The sequence below is a fragment of the Anoplolepis gracilipes genome, chromosome 2 (genome assembly GCF_047496725.1).
Source record: "Anoplolepis gracilipes chromosome 2, ASM4749672v1, whole genome shotgun sequence".
Taxonomy (NCBI): Eukaryota; Metazoa; Arthropoda; class Insecta; order Hymenoptera; family Formicidae; genus Anoplolepis; species Anoplolepis gracilipes.
The window spans coordinates 17,476,448-17,489,617 of record NC_132971.1 but is presented as its reverse complement, the minus strand read 5'-3'; positions in this window follow the sequence as shown (position 1 = coordinate 17,489,617).

The following is a 13,170-nucleotide window of genomic DNA, read 5'->3' as shown; positions in this document are numbered from 1 at the left end:
TAGTTTGATTCCCGGTGCAATTGTCAGATGGGTGTCATTCTTTCTTACGTCCCTATCCTTGTAAAATAAAACGATTGATCTATCGAAGACGTAATGTTATTTTTAAAACATATACCATATTATCTTCAACTCGTACAACCGTACAGTTATGTATGTTACGTATACAATAACATGTAAATAAAAAAATATTAAATACTAAAAAAATACAAAATTAAGTAATACATATATATATTCTTCTATGTCACTTCTATGTAGGAACATATAAGGTCTCAAAAAAGTTACGTCATGGATGACTATCTGTAGCTAAACGTTTAACTTGATTCCAGGTCTTTTCAGTGGCTTAACTCTCATGAAGAGCACTTCCAAGTTTTCGTCGAGCAACATCTCTCTCTATAAGAGCCTTATGGATTATATAAATAATATATAAATAAAAAATATTAAATACTAAAAAATTAAGAAATGTAAAATAATTTATTTTATAAATTATAGCGTTGTTTTATTTACGTTAAATGTTTAATAACTTAACGTTAAATTATATGCATGTATATATATGCATATATATTTTATATAAACTATTATTTAGTTATACGTGTCACAGCACGCTTAAACTTCCGTAGGGATTAACGGTTTTCGTACGATTTACAAATGAGCGACACAAAGAGATAACTAACACAAACACGCTGCACGGATCAATTGAGCAACCGTGTCGCGTGTCTGACTATCCCCGAGAGTGTTCTCCCGCGCTATTTCATTGTAATTCGAAGTCCTATCAAAGTCGGCAGACGCTGAGAATTTATCCTGTCACAATGCAAAGGATACGAACGGTTACTGCGTAGGACTCGACTAGTATCGAGATTCGCGGTTGCGGAATCTCGGGATCGCGCGTTTACCTCGTTTACTTGGGACGAATCGCGATTATCGCGGCTTGGTATGTCCGATAAAGTGTGGGGCACCGTATTGTGATAATTGCAAAATTATGCCTTACGACTCACAATTAAATTCGTACGATACATCGAGTGCCGGAACGCAATATTGCACAACCTATTATGACGCCAATCGATTTCGACTAATTAAATACGGTGAAGTGGAAAAGGAGGAAGGGAGGGAGCGAGCTACGTATTGATAACGTAATTTAATAATTGCACGTTTTCCCAATTACACGCGCGACTTGGGCTATTGATACTGTGTGTGCCCGCGCGCGACGAAACACAAATATTTCATACAAATTTAAATTATTCAACTGGAAAAATTTATCTTTACACTACGTTTTGGTATATTATTCTTTCATAAAATTTTATACATGTATACAATATATTTACATAAAGCCGCATATTGCTACTTCTTCATACTGAGTAAGGAGAAAAAACATGGATTCATCATATCCAGGAATATAACTTACAAGCTTCTAACCAAACTAACTTTTAAAACTGGATAGGAGTTAAGCTTCTTAAACTTTGCAGTATCGCTGAACCGCTTGGCCTACTCTATAAATTCGTATGATCAACTTGCGCCAACCAATCTATCAATACGATTAAACTTTTGAAAATGTTAATAATAAATAAATTATTATAACATATGAAGATCTTGTATTTTCATTTAAATTAATATCGCGCTTAATCTGTATATTATAGAATTACAAATTAATACACAAATATTATACATTACTCATTTCGTTAAAATTAGTTAATGAAAGTAATATCTTTCTTTTCAAAGCAATCGTAAGTGAAGAAAAAAGAGTTAAGCCGCACGGGGTAGGAAAGTGTCATTCATTGTTAGCGTGATTAAACTTCGCTGAACCGTTATTTCGTTTACCGAGATTGCGAATAATGTCGAGATTATAGCTCTACCACTCCGACGCCGGTAACGGAATATTTATGCTCGTGACAGAGGATTGCACGGCCGTGGAAATGCACATTGAGGTAAAAATAACCTACACTAAGGCTGCAACATGCTAGACACCGTAAACACAAATTTATTAACGAGCCGTGGCACCATTCGAAAGAACGATCCCCGGTCGACCCGGCCTGTTTTTTGGTTTATCAGAATTAAGCATCAGCCTTTCGGGGGTTGGCTCTCCCAGTGGATTGACGTATTCGCGGAGAATTAGCGAAATATGGGTGCTTACTTTGATATCAAAATTATTTAAGACTTGAAGATTGTTTATAAGTAGTATAGGACGAACTTTACGTCAGAATACTAACTCTTGTTCTCTTGACACAAGCCTTAAAACTAAAAATTTTTTACTTGAACGTATATAGTTCCAATTTTTATCCGTTGACAGAAAAATTGGTGTAAAAGCTATAAATGACTCGACATGATTTTTTATATGTATTATTAATAAAGAAAATTATATTCAATAAATGTCTGTTTTTCTTATGAATCGCTCTTACTCCTACATCATTCAAAAAGGTTTGTATTAAAATAGATGAAAGAAAATCAAATGTAGAAAATCTCACACTTTAAAACTAATTCGAATGGTATTATAATTAAATTCTGGTCTCTTGTTAGCTGAAAAGCACAAGTAACTGGCATGATAACACTTCAGTAATTATCACGAATGTTAAACTGTAACGGGCGCACAATAATGTTTTACCCTACCGTGAAATTCTCTCGTTGGTTGCCGGCTACCTCGCAATCGTTAATTAGCAATTTTCGGAGGTACGATCGGGATTTCGTCTGACACAAAATTAATCATGCGGATTTTCTCGCGTATGCGCACGCGGAGCGCCTATAAAACATGTGCGCGTTTATTAACGCTTGCGCACACTCGCGCGAGAGAAGGCTATATTAAAATGTACGATATTAAAGGTGACGTGCGCGTCTTCCAGACTTTCGGGGATGAGATTACAATGTGTCTCCGCGCTATAAAATGCCGGCTACAGTTACGACTATCGCGACTACGTGACGGCGAGAAGGGGACTGAAGTTTTGATGAAACTGGTAACCGCATTTTGGCAAAGGACCCTTTGAAGCAGAGGACATCGTCACGCGAAACTGCAACGTGGCTTGATCGATGAAAGGCTAAACGCGTAGGAGACATTAATGCAGTATGCAAGCGAGGGCGGTGCAGTATTCGCAGCTTTACAACGCTTCCTAACCACGTACCCGTTTTTTTCTTCTATTTTTTTTGTTTTATTAAAGAGGTGCATCACGCGGCACGACCGGAACGTTATCGTAAAGCAAGAACGAGTGACCGGCGATGAAAATAGCTATGGTTAATATGCAAATGTACAATTTCCTAAAATAGATCGCGCCATCGTCATATCGCACGATCTTTTATGAAAGGGGAGAGAAAGACAGCAAATTAATAGCGTTCCCTATTTCCATTAGTGCTAATAACTGAATAATATTAGACCGAGCAGTCATATGTTATAGGATCATAGTAGTGTACAATTATAATTTTATATAATACAGTAGAATATTTTTTAATTAATATTAAAATACTCACTATTTCTCTCTCTTTACAAACCTGCGAAAAAAATTATCATCGAATAAAGAATAATGATATTTTTTTCTAACTATTTTTCAAATTGTTTCAATTTTTTTTATCTGATGCAGGAAAAACCTTAAACAATAAAAAACTTTTAATATAACAGATGTGAATATAACATACAATAAATATACATAAATTTTTACTATAATTAAATCATTCCAAAACTATATATTTATTACTAATTAAATTGATTACAAACTAAATTTTTTTTATTAATTGATTAAAAGCATATAACATATTTTATGTATATTTTTATATAATAATAAAATTATATTTAAAATTATTATATATAAATAATAACTAATATATATTGTTATTATATTGAGACTATAATTAATTCTTTGTAGAGAAATTATCAATTTATTTAGTATACAGGAATGTGTGTATTTACTATTGTGTCAAGGCAGATCCATCAAACATAACTTTATCAAAACAGTTCCATCTTTAAATCTCATCTTGAAATATAGATTTTCGTTTCAAATGGTTTTCCAATATTTTTATTTTTGAAGAATTCTGTCTGTTTTCGTAGTCGCAGCATTCTAAAATGAAATCTCGCAGAGAATCGACAGCTGCATCGGTTTTAGAATAAAAGATATATAAGTCAAGATAACTTATTACACAACAGCATAATTTATTACACAAAAATAAGGGAAAAAAGACTCTTGTTTTTTTTAAAAACAATTATATAAAATTGATTCAATTAGTCCAATGACACAAAAGTTAATATTTAAGTAAGAAATAAAATTTTTAGGAGCTTTTTTTTATATTTAATTTTAAACTTAAATACAGTTCTATATGTACGTTTTCGATTATTTATAAAGTCTTTTTATAAACAACCTAATCTGTATAAAGATTGTGCTATAAAAATTGTGTTATAAAAAAGCTAAAGGCCTTTCTATATCAAAATTTTACTTCTATTTACAATCTCAATTTTTTATATTCATGAATTTTAGAGAAGATTTCGATACATTTAGTTTATATAGGAATTGAACTCCTACTTTGTATCTTAAATAGACAAAAAAGGAAAACAGTACTAGAAATTTTAGAAATTAAAAAAAGGAACTGCGGCAAAATAGAATAGTTTCAAAAGAGAATCTCACCGTTTAAAATATTAAAGTAGAGATGTTAGATAGTAAATTAAAACCGAAAATAAAAGATATCTCGATTCAGATTTGTATCTATGTTTATGCATTGTATGTATAATTAATTTGCTCTTTTGTTACTCTTTTCTATTTTTTATATTTTTAAAAATATTGTTTTACTCGTTTGCGTATTATATCTATATTAATTACAATATTGAGAGATAACCGTGATTAAGAAGCGTCCTATAGAGCTCTCGAGTGCACTTAAGTATTATGAAAGATTAGTTTCTTGAGAATAGGTTACGTCCAGGATGTTGCTTTATTTAGTCCGTATGTTCAGCCTCATCAAGAGTTAAATATCACGTACACGTCTAATTACGCACTCCCGTCGGGACTCTCTTGTTTCGTTATACGAGGGAAAAATCTTCTTCCTTCCCCCCCTTTCCCCCTCTTTCATCCGTTTCAGCGTTCTCTACACTTAAATCCGTCTCGCATCCTAACTTTCTGCATTACGTTTAACTCAAAATGCACCACTCATATCTACGCCGCGCTCTACGCGGTTCGCGAACTTCGCGTAGTTTATACAAAGCCGCGAGCGATCAAAGTTTCCAAACCCAGACTCGAAGAAACGGCTCTATCCGGAGATTTCCGTTCCGATAAACCGCCGCCAGCGTGTCGTCGGAACGTCCAGCCTTCTTACCGTGAGGAACAATTCTTCATCTCGAAGACGAGCGACGAAGAAGCGAATTTGTCCGCCATATATTCTGTACATGGGTATATACATATATATACACATATGTATATATTACATCGAAATGATGGCGTTTCTAGGCAAGGAATGAGGCCAAGAATTTCTGAAAACGGTGCGAGACTCACGTTAGAGATCATCACGAGATTCGAACGGATTTCGCGACTCGTACGTTTACGTGAATAGCTCCGACTTTTACGTTCCTCTCGCACACTAATAGCCAGAAATACACCCATGTCAGAACACGAATTTATGTGGTAACACAACCGCAGGAGGGCACCTCTCTAAGGAATCCCGTCTGGGAATTCGCTCCGAGAGGGCAACCGCTCCTAATTTCATTTATTGTCAGAATAATGGCGCCGCGAGTCGCTTTTATTGTATCATTATGAGAAACATGTTTTTGGATTGATTTTTATATAAACATGTAGTTATTGCGCATATGACACAAAAATAAGATGGTATTATATTCCGCTATATTTATTGTCACAAATCGTAATGAGTAATTTTACAATAATAATAAACTATTTCTCTATTAATACTTTGATAGCATTGCTTTTATTTTTAATAAAAAATTTTTGTAAAATTTTTATGAAAATAAGTAATTGTTTTCTATAAAAATAGGTAATTGTAACTGCTTAATAATTTTTTTATTGAATATAAATTTTTTTCGTTTTATTTTTATTAAAAATCTAATTTTTCAATTTTTAAAAATAAATAAATATTTCAAAGCTTTTTTATGAAATAAAACTGCTTGAATTATTTAAAATTAAAAGAGGTTTTAATAGACTCAATATAAATCTAATTAAACCTAACAAAAAAATTGATCTCTTTGTTTCATTTTTAAAAATTTAATTTTAGTTTATTTTAATCTATTGTCCATTATTTTGAGATAATATTAATATAAATCGTGTATATTAACTTTTCATTGATTATATTTATGTATTAATTGTCCGTTGTCAATAATTATTCATGCTATAGGATAGCTTTAAAAATCACCCTATTTCTCTGCAAGGTCCGACTAAAGATTGAAATCGGAAAGCCGCGATAGATGGACCAGAATTCGAGACTCGAAACTAGGGCAGATTCGATCTTCGGCTAAACGACGCGAGATCTCCCGAGTTACATTTAGCTCCAAAAACCACTGTGCAATAATGGAGTATATCCATGTTTCAGGTTATATAACGCTGTACAGTGTAAATGGCAAATGGACAGGTAGACGGCGATAGAACTACAGTCGACTTTCGCCGAAAGTTTTGAAGGGCAACTTTTTCTCCCGCTTTATGCGCGCACCTCTCGTGCGATCGTTAAATCGTAACGCGCACGTTCCACGCTCGTAGATATAGCGGGAACTGTAATGGTATCGGGGAGATTTACAGAATCTATCGCTACGTGCGTCACCCTACGAGGAATTTTTTCTCACCACGTTTTCTGTGTTCGATATATACGAAGGAGATAAAGTTTTAAGAGTGACTTTAGAATCTAGCTTGACTATTTTGTTTTTGGAACTCAATGAATTGCTATTGATGAATAATGTATGTATACGTTAAAGATAATCTTTTCGGATAATACAATTATTTACTAAAAATGGATTCACAAACACATTCAATTATCAAATGCAAAATACGTATCTAAAGATATATTTAAAATATATTGTCGAAATATTGATATAATTAATCATTAATTTATATTATATATATATTTTTTAAACAATTTTTTTGAAATATGAAAGAAAGTATTACCACATGATTATTTTGCCATTTAAGTGCTAGTAGTGTAATATAATTTAAAATTATATACTACATCGCGCGTTAATTATACGCATGATTTCTGAAATTGAATATATTTATATGTTAAGAAAACAAAATAAATGGACGAAAAAATGTTTGCAAATGTAAGAATTAATCGTACGAATTAAGAAAGAAATAATTAAAAAAACGTATGCTTTCTTACACGGGTTTATATGACTTTAATTCAAATGAAAACGAATTTAATATATGTATAAATATTGTAATATAAATTATAATATTTATTTATGCTCTCTCTTCTTTTTTATACTATTTCTTAAATTAATTTAATTAATTAGTCTTATAGAAATTTAATACTAGATAATAATTGTTAAACAGTAAGACTTCAAGAAATAAAAAGTAGTATTACTGTACGATTATTCCGACATTAAATTCACATAAATGGCAATGTAATTAGAGTGAATTGTTTTAATTTTGCTCATAATTTCTAAAGGTGAATATTTTTGTCGCAAGTCATTATAAGCAAAACATTCGAAAAAAGAAACATCTAAGAGTACTAGAATTAATTGTACAAGTTAAATTAGTATCAAAGAGAAAAGAAAGAGAGAGTTAAAAGATCATATATCCATTCACGCACAGACTCGACCAAATTATTAATAGCGGGCAATTTTTAGTCGACGTGGCGCGCGCGAAAAGTGTACGCCGTAATAAATACGAGTATAGCAGCCATTTAATATCAATGAAATCCTTTTAGTGTCACAAATCCTGCGAGCGCTTGCCTGGCGGTACCGCGAAAAATCGCTCATGCATTTCCATTGTTTCCCACCCTTCTGCATCGCGCCGAGAGCCACGAGCTGAGAGGATTTACACGTCGGCAGGAAAACATGCCGGGCGGTAAACGGTGGCGCCGTGCCAGCACGATTAATAATGCGCTCGTTAATGCGAATTAAATAAATCGCGATGTAAATTATGCGAGCAAAGGCTAATGAGGATGAAAGAAGAAATGGCAGCGGCAGAGTCGACGATCGCGTTTCGCACGTCTCGGGCGTCAATAATGGATTTCTAAGAGCGTGCGCAACAACAGCACTTCACCGCGTTTCAGCCAGAGAATATAACAAAGCCCATTCAGGACTTGAATAATTTTTGTCTTTTATCACGTGAATACAGCGAAAAAATGGCAATTTGTAGCGACGATTTTTCATTGTAAACTGATAAATTATTCTTTGGAATATCGAGCAGCCATTAAACCAACCATCGCTAAAACAATCGCTTTTAGGATTTTCTTCGTTACACGAAATTTGTCTCTCAATCTTTAATTACACGCGTGTTAAGAGAATCATGTGTCATACGTATTAAAGATAGACCGCATAAAACACACGTGATAACGATAAATATATTTTAACGATTGCAACGTAATTTATTTCGAATAAATTTGCAATTAATCCTACGTAACTTTGTTCCAATCTTTTTAATTATAATTTTATTTTATAAGAAGAATCAGTAATCTAAATTTCTTCAAAAATAGCAATGTATGATATACAAATGTACATACATTTTTTTTGCCTGTTTGACTAAAAATGTCACGCAGTATATTGTTTACCAATTAAGCAAAACATAGGGGCATTTCATCAAATGCAATTTCTTGAGCTCTTTTATTAAGATATCAAAGGGATATTTCCGATGATCTAAAATGCATATTTACTTGCATATATATATATATATATATATATATGTGTGTGTGTGTGTGTGTGTCTGTATGCTGTGGAATTTTCGATGTAGTCGACCGCGATGCGATGGTTTGCAAAAGCCGATTTAATCAAGGTTACATTACAGAGATGGTTGCTGATTATAAATAGCGTATATTAAATACAAGCTATTAATAAGGATGTTGTTACTAGTTTCCGCGATTTACAATAATCTACCGATACATAATTAAACATCAAGAACCTAGATTAATTTAACAATCAATTCTCACTGTCCAGTTAGAGTAACGCAAAACGTTCCCACATACCCGTTGCAAATATGCTTATATTGGAGAAAGGTTTTAAGTGTGAAAACACATTAATAAACCAATTAATAAATCATTTGCTAAATTATTATTTATCATATTTGCTTAACGTATACATATTGTTATTAAAGTATCGATTTCTCTAATATTGAATAATCGATTTTAATTATAATATGAAGTAAAATTTAACTGAGAGATTGTAATAGCACGCGATCAGTTTAAATGTATTATTTATGTTTTGAAAGTATTCAATTACATTTATTCGATATAAAACTCAATATATAATTTAAAAAAGAGATTAAATATTAAATTTTGAATTCGTATTATAATGAAATTTATAAATTTTTTTCGAATAGTAGAGCGATAGTTTCTCAAAATCACTTTCACAAATTAGTGATATATCCCGTACAACATGCTTAATAAATTCTTTTTTTCGCGCCTAAGCCATTTTTATCGCGCATATAAGCTCGTTTAATACAGAACATTAGCTTGATGCCGCTATATATTGTATATACGGCGGACAGTAAAGCCGTGATAGTTCGTAAAAGACTTGTTTTCTGTTTATGAAGCGTCCATCATTTTTTCACAAAAAAACGATATTAGATCCACGTGATAACCCTGATTCATTTCGTAGCTAAAAATAGAAAATCACGTTGTTTTCATCACAAGAGCAAATTGTAGTTGGACAAACAGAATTGTTACATTATACCTTAATTGCAAAGCGTGATTAACTTTAACGTAATTAGCAAATTAATTAGTATCTAGAATAGGTTCAATAAACCCTTAGCCGACTATATTACATAACGTTCAATTGTATTTTTATATATTTTTACTATCTTCAATAGTTTCGCTCTCTACTTGCTGGCTAACCCAGTCCGTGATTACCCAAATCGAAATATGTAGAATGTTATAAAAAATATCATAGAATATAATTGATTAATATTAATTAACATTGTTATATTATTAATATTATTAGACCTCTAGATAAATATTAAATCAATCTATAAAAAATTATTACTTTAAAACAAATTGAAATAATGTATAAGAAGCAGCATATTTATACGTTTCTTTAATAAATCTCAATAAAATTGTTATTACAATCGACTACTTATCGACAATTACTTATTTGATCTGTATCGAAACATAAAAAGCATATTTATTTATATTAAACATAAGGTCTTATAGAATATCAGTCACTAATTTTTTTTTCTTTTTTTGGATGTTGCTTGAACTAAAATGAAAGTTTCACAATTGGTTCGAGCGTCATTAGTATGTTAATTCGATTGAAGTTCAGTTAACGTTGTTCTTCCTTCAGCCTCTCCCAGGTCTGGTTTGTGAACGCATTAATATCCTCTGTGTTATCCAAACCATGTAATACTCGCCTTGTAATACTCGCAATAGTCGCAAGTTTCTTTCTTTCTTCTTTTATTCTAGCATTTTTCCCTTTTATTTTTTCGTGATTTCTAGCAATTTGTCAGTTTTAATTTGTCACCTGTCTGTTTTCTAGATCACATCAATTTGCTGTTTTAATTTTATCTAAATATCATTTATATAAAAGTTTTGGTTATTTTGTCTATTCTAACCGCGAAATGTTTTGCTTATTCAAGAGCAAGTTTATAAATAAACTGTGATAAATTATTTTTATGTTTCTACATGCCTTAATCTAATATGAAAAGAGATTCTACAAAATTCATGATTATTTTATAAAAAAGAAAATGTCGGTGTTGGTTCTATATTGTAATGTTAATTAACCTTCTAAATAAGGATCTATTTATTAAATATTAAATATTAAAATCACATTTTCTTGTTTTTTAATTTTACTTATTAAATGAATTAAAAATATCAGAATATTAAAGTTTCAAATTTTAAATTATAACAATTATAAACAATAAAAAGGAAAAAAGGTGAAACGATAAAATGTTGGATATTAAAATTAATGATAGAGATTATACTGTTACCAATACAGATAGAGAATTCAATCGTTTCTACTGGACAGCCATAATTATATTTCAAACTCTTTTAAATTGTTGATACAACACCGGAATTAATATTTTAATCCATATCCATAATTCCGATAAGCCGAAAGCGGATTATTAAGTTAATACTTATTAATAAGAAATCACTGTAAATTAAAAGATTTTTGTCAGCGAAAAGAAAACTTTTCCAATAATCGGTGCGCACCCGGTTCAAACTTTAGCAGACTGGTATGCGTACGAAACGTTTCATTATGAGACGCTCCATCTTTATTACCGCGACATTGTACATTTCAAGTGTTTTACCGTCCGGCTATATTCCATAACAGCCGGCAAATCCTCGCGATCGTACTTCCGCGACTGCGGAATTCCCGCGAGGTGGGTAAAACTTTTCCAATAAGTTTCGTCACGCGATATCCAGCTTACCGAGATGGTCGGGCGAAATAAAATTCCAAAAAGTGGCTGAGTGGCCCCGCTGCTACTTGCGTGCTGATAAATCTTCGTGGGTCAGTATACCGGCATCATCATTAACCATTGACGCTGAAAAATTATTCGTGCGTTGCATTTCCGAAAGCAATTCTCACTCGAGAATTTCACTATCCCCAAGCTAAAACACGCACAGAAAGATAAAGACTATTAATATTGCACAATGCAATAGTCTATTAGAGAATCATTAAGTATATTTTAAGATCTTTAATCGATAATATAATTCCAAATATAAATCTAATGCAGAACACAAAACTTTCAAATTTAAAATTTGTTTCTTTTAAGCTTATATCGATTATAATCTTATTATTGATTATTAATAATTAAATATAAAAGTATGTATCATTTTATTTAGGAAAACATTTTAAAATACATAATTTAAATTACATTTACAGATAAATTAAAAAAGTTGGGTTTAAAATGTCAAAATAAACTTTACATTGGTTTTAAAATTGGAAAAAATGTATTTTATACTTATACACATACATATGTATTTTAATGACTTTTTTTCACAAGATAAATTCGATAATATATAACGCAAAGTTATTAGAGATCATTCAAACTTAAACAAGCATAAGTACGTAAATTTTCCAATTTTCAAAGTTTATTTTCTTGAAAAGAAAGTTTCAACTTATTCTACATCTACACTGTCGACTTCCAGGAGGATTTATCTTCTGTTCAATTATACTACGTTTTTCTAATTCACTCTACATTTCTTCAAATCTTATTTGCTAGAAGACGGAGAGAAGACAATCATATATACATTTTTAAATTATATTTACATACTTAATATCAATCGTGAAATTTAATTACAAGATCGAAATACTGAAACACGCAAGGCACTATTCTTGCACAACTATCTGTCAGTTTATTTATGCTCCGTTACAAGCGTGTAGTAAACTTCTGTCAAGTTTATGCATCAATAACGAATCCTCAACTTTGCGGCAGGTTAAGTTATCAATAACGAATCCTCAACTTCGCGGCAGCAGCGAAAGTAAAGAAATCCAGACACTGATGGTAAGACGCGTTCACCAGAAGCGCGAACTTTCCACGGGTGGAACGGTTATTCAAGTAAAGTTCCATGGGTTTCTCGTCGTGTGGGACAAAGCGTCCAATAATGACTCACTTTGACTGCAAGTATGTCGCACAACACGAGACACACAACTCACGTCTTGCAGTTAAACAGTTGCCTCGTTTACGATGCCGTTCGGACGCGATGCGCTTGCATCGATCCTCCTTTGAGCGAACACAAGATGTAAGATGTATGGCATACCGTAAATCATTGAAGCTAATGTAACATCCGGGAACATTGTTATAGTATAGAGAGAGCGTTGATTCGGGAACTATATATTATATTAACGCCATTAATGAAAATAACACTCTCTTCTACTTTCTGCTAACTTGTAACGTGAATAATTTAAAGATGCAGTTTTCGCAATATTATTTAAAACACTATTTAATGTCTACATTATATCTCATATATATAAATAATATTTTAATTATATTTATATCTAACTTTTAATTATATTTATATCTATATGTACCTATATTTTTATATTATATTATTTTGGAAATTTTTTATTATTATTTACAACATTGAAAATTGATAAACAAGCATATGTTGATTATAAGTTAC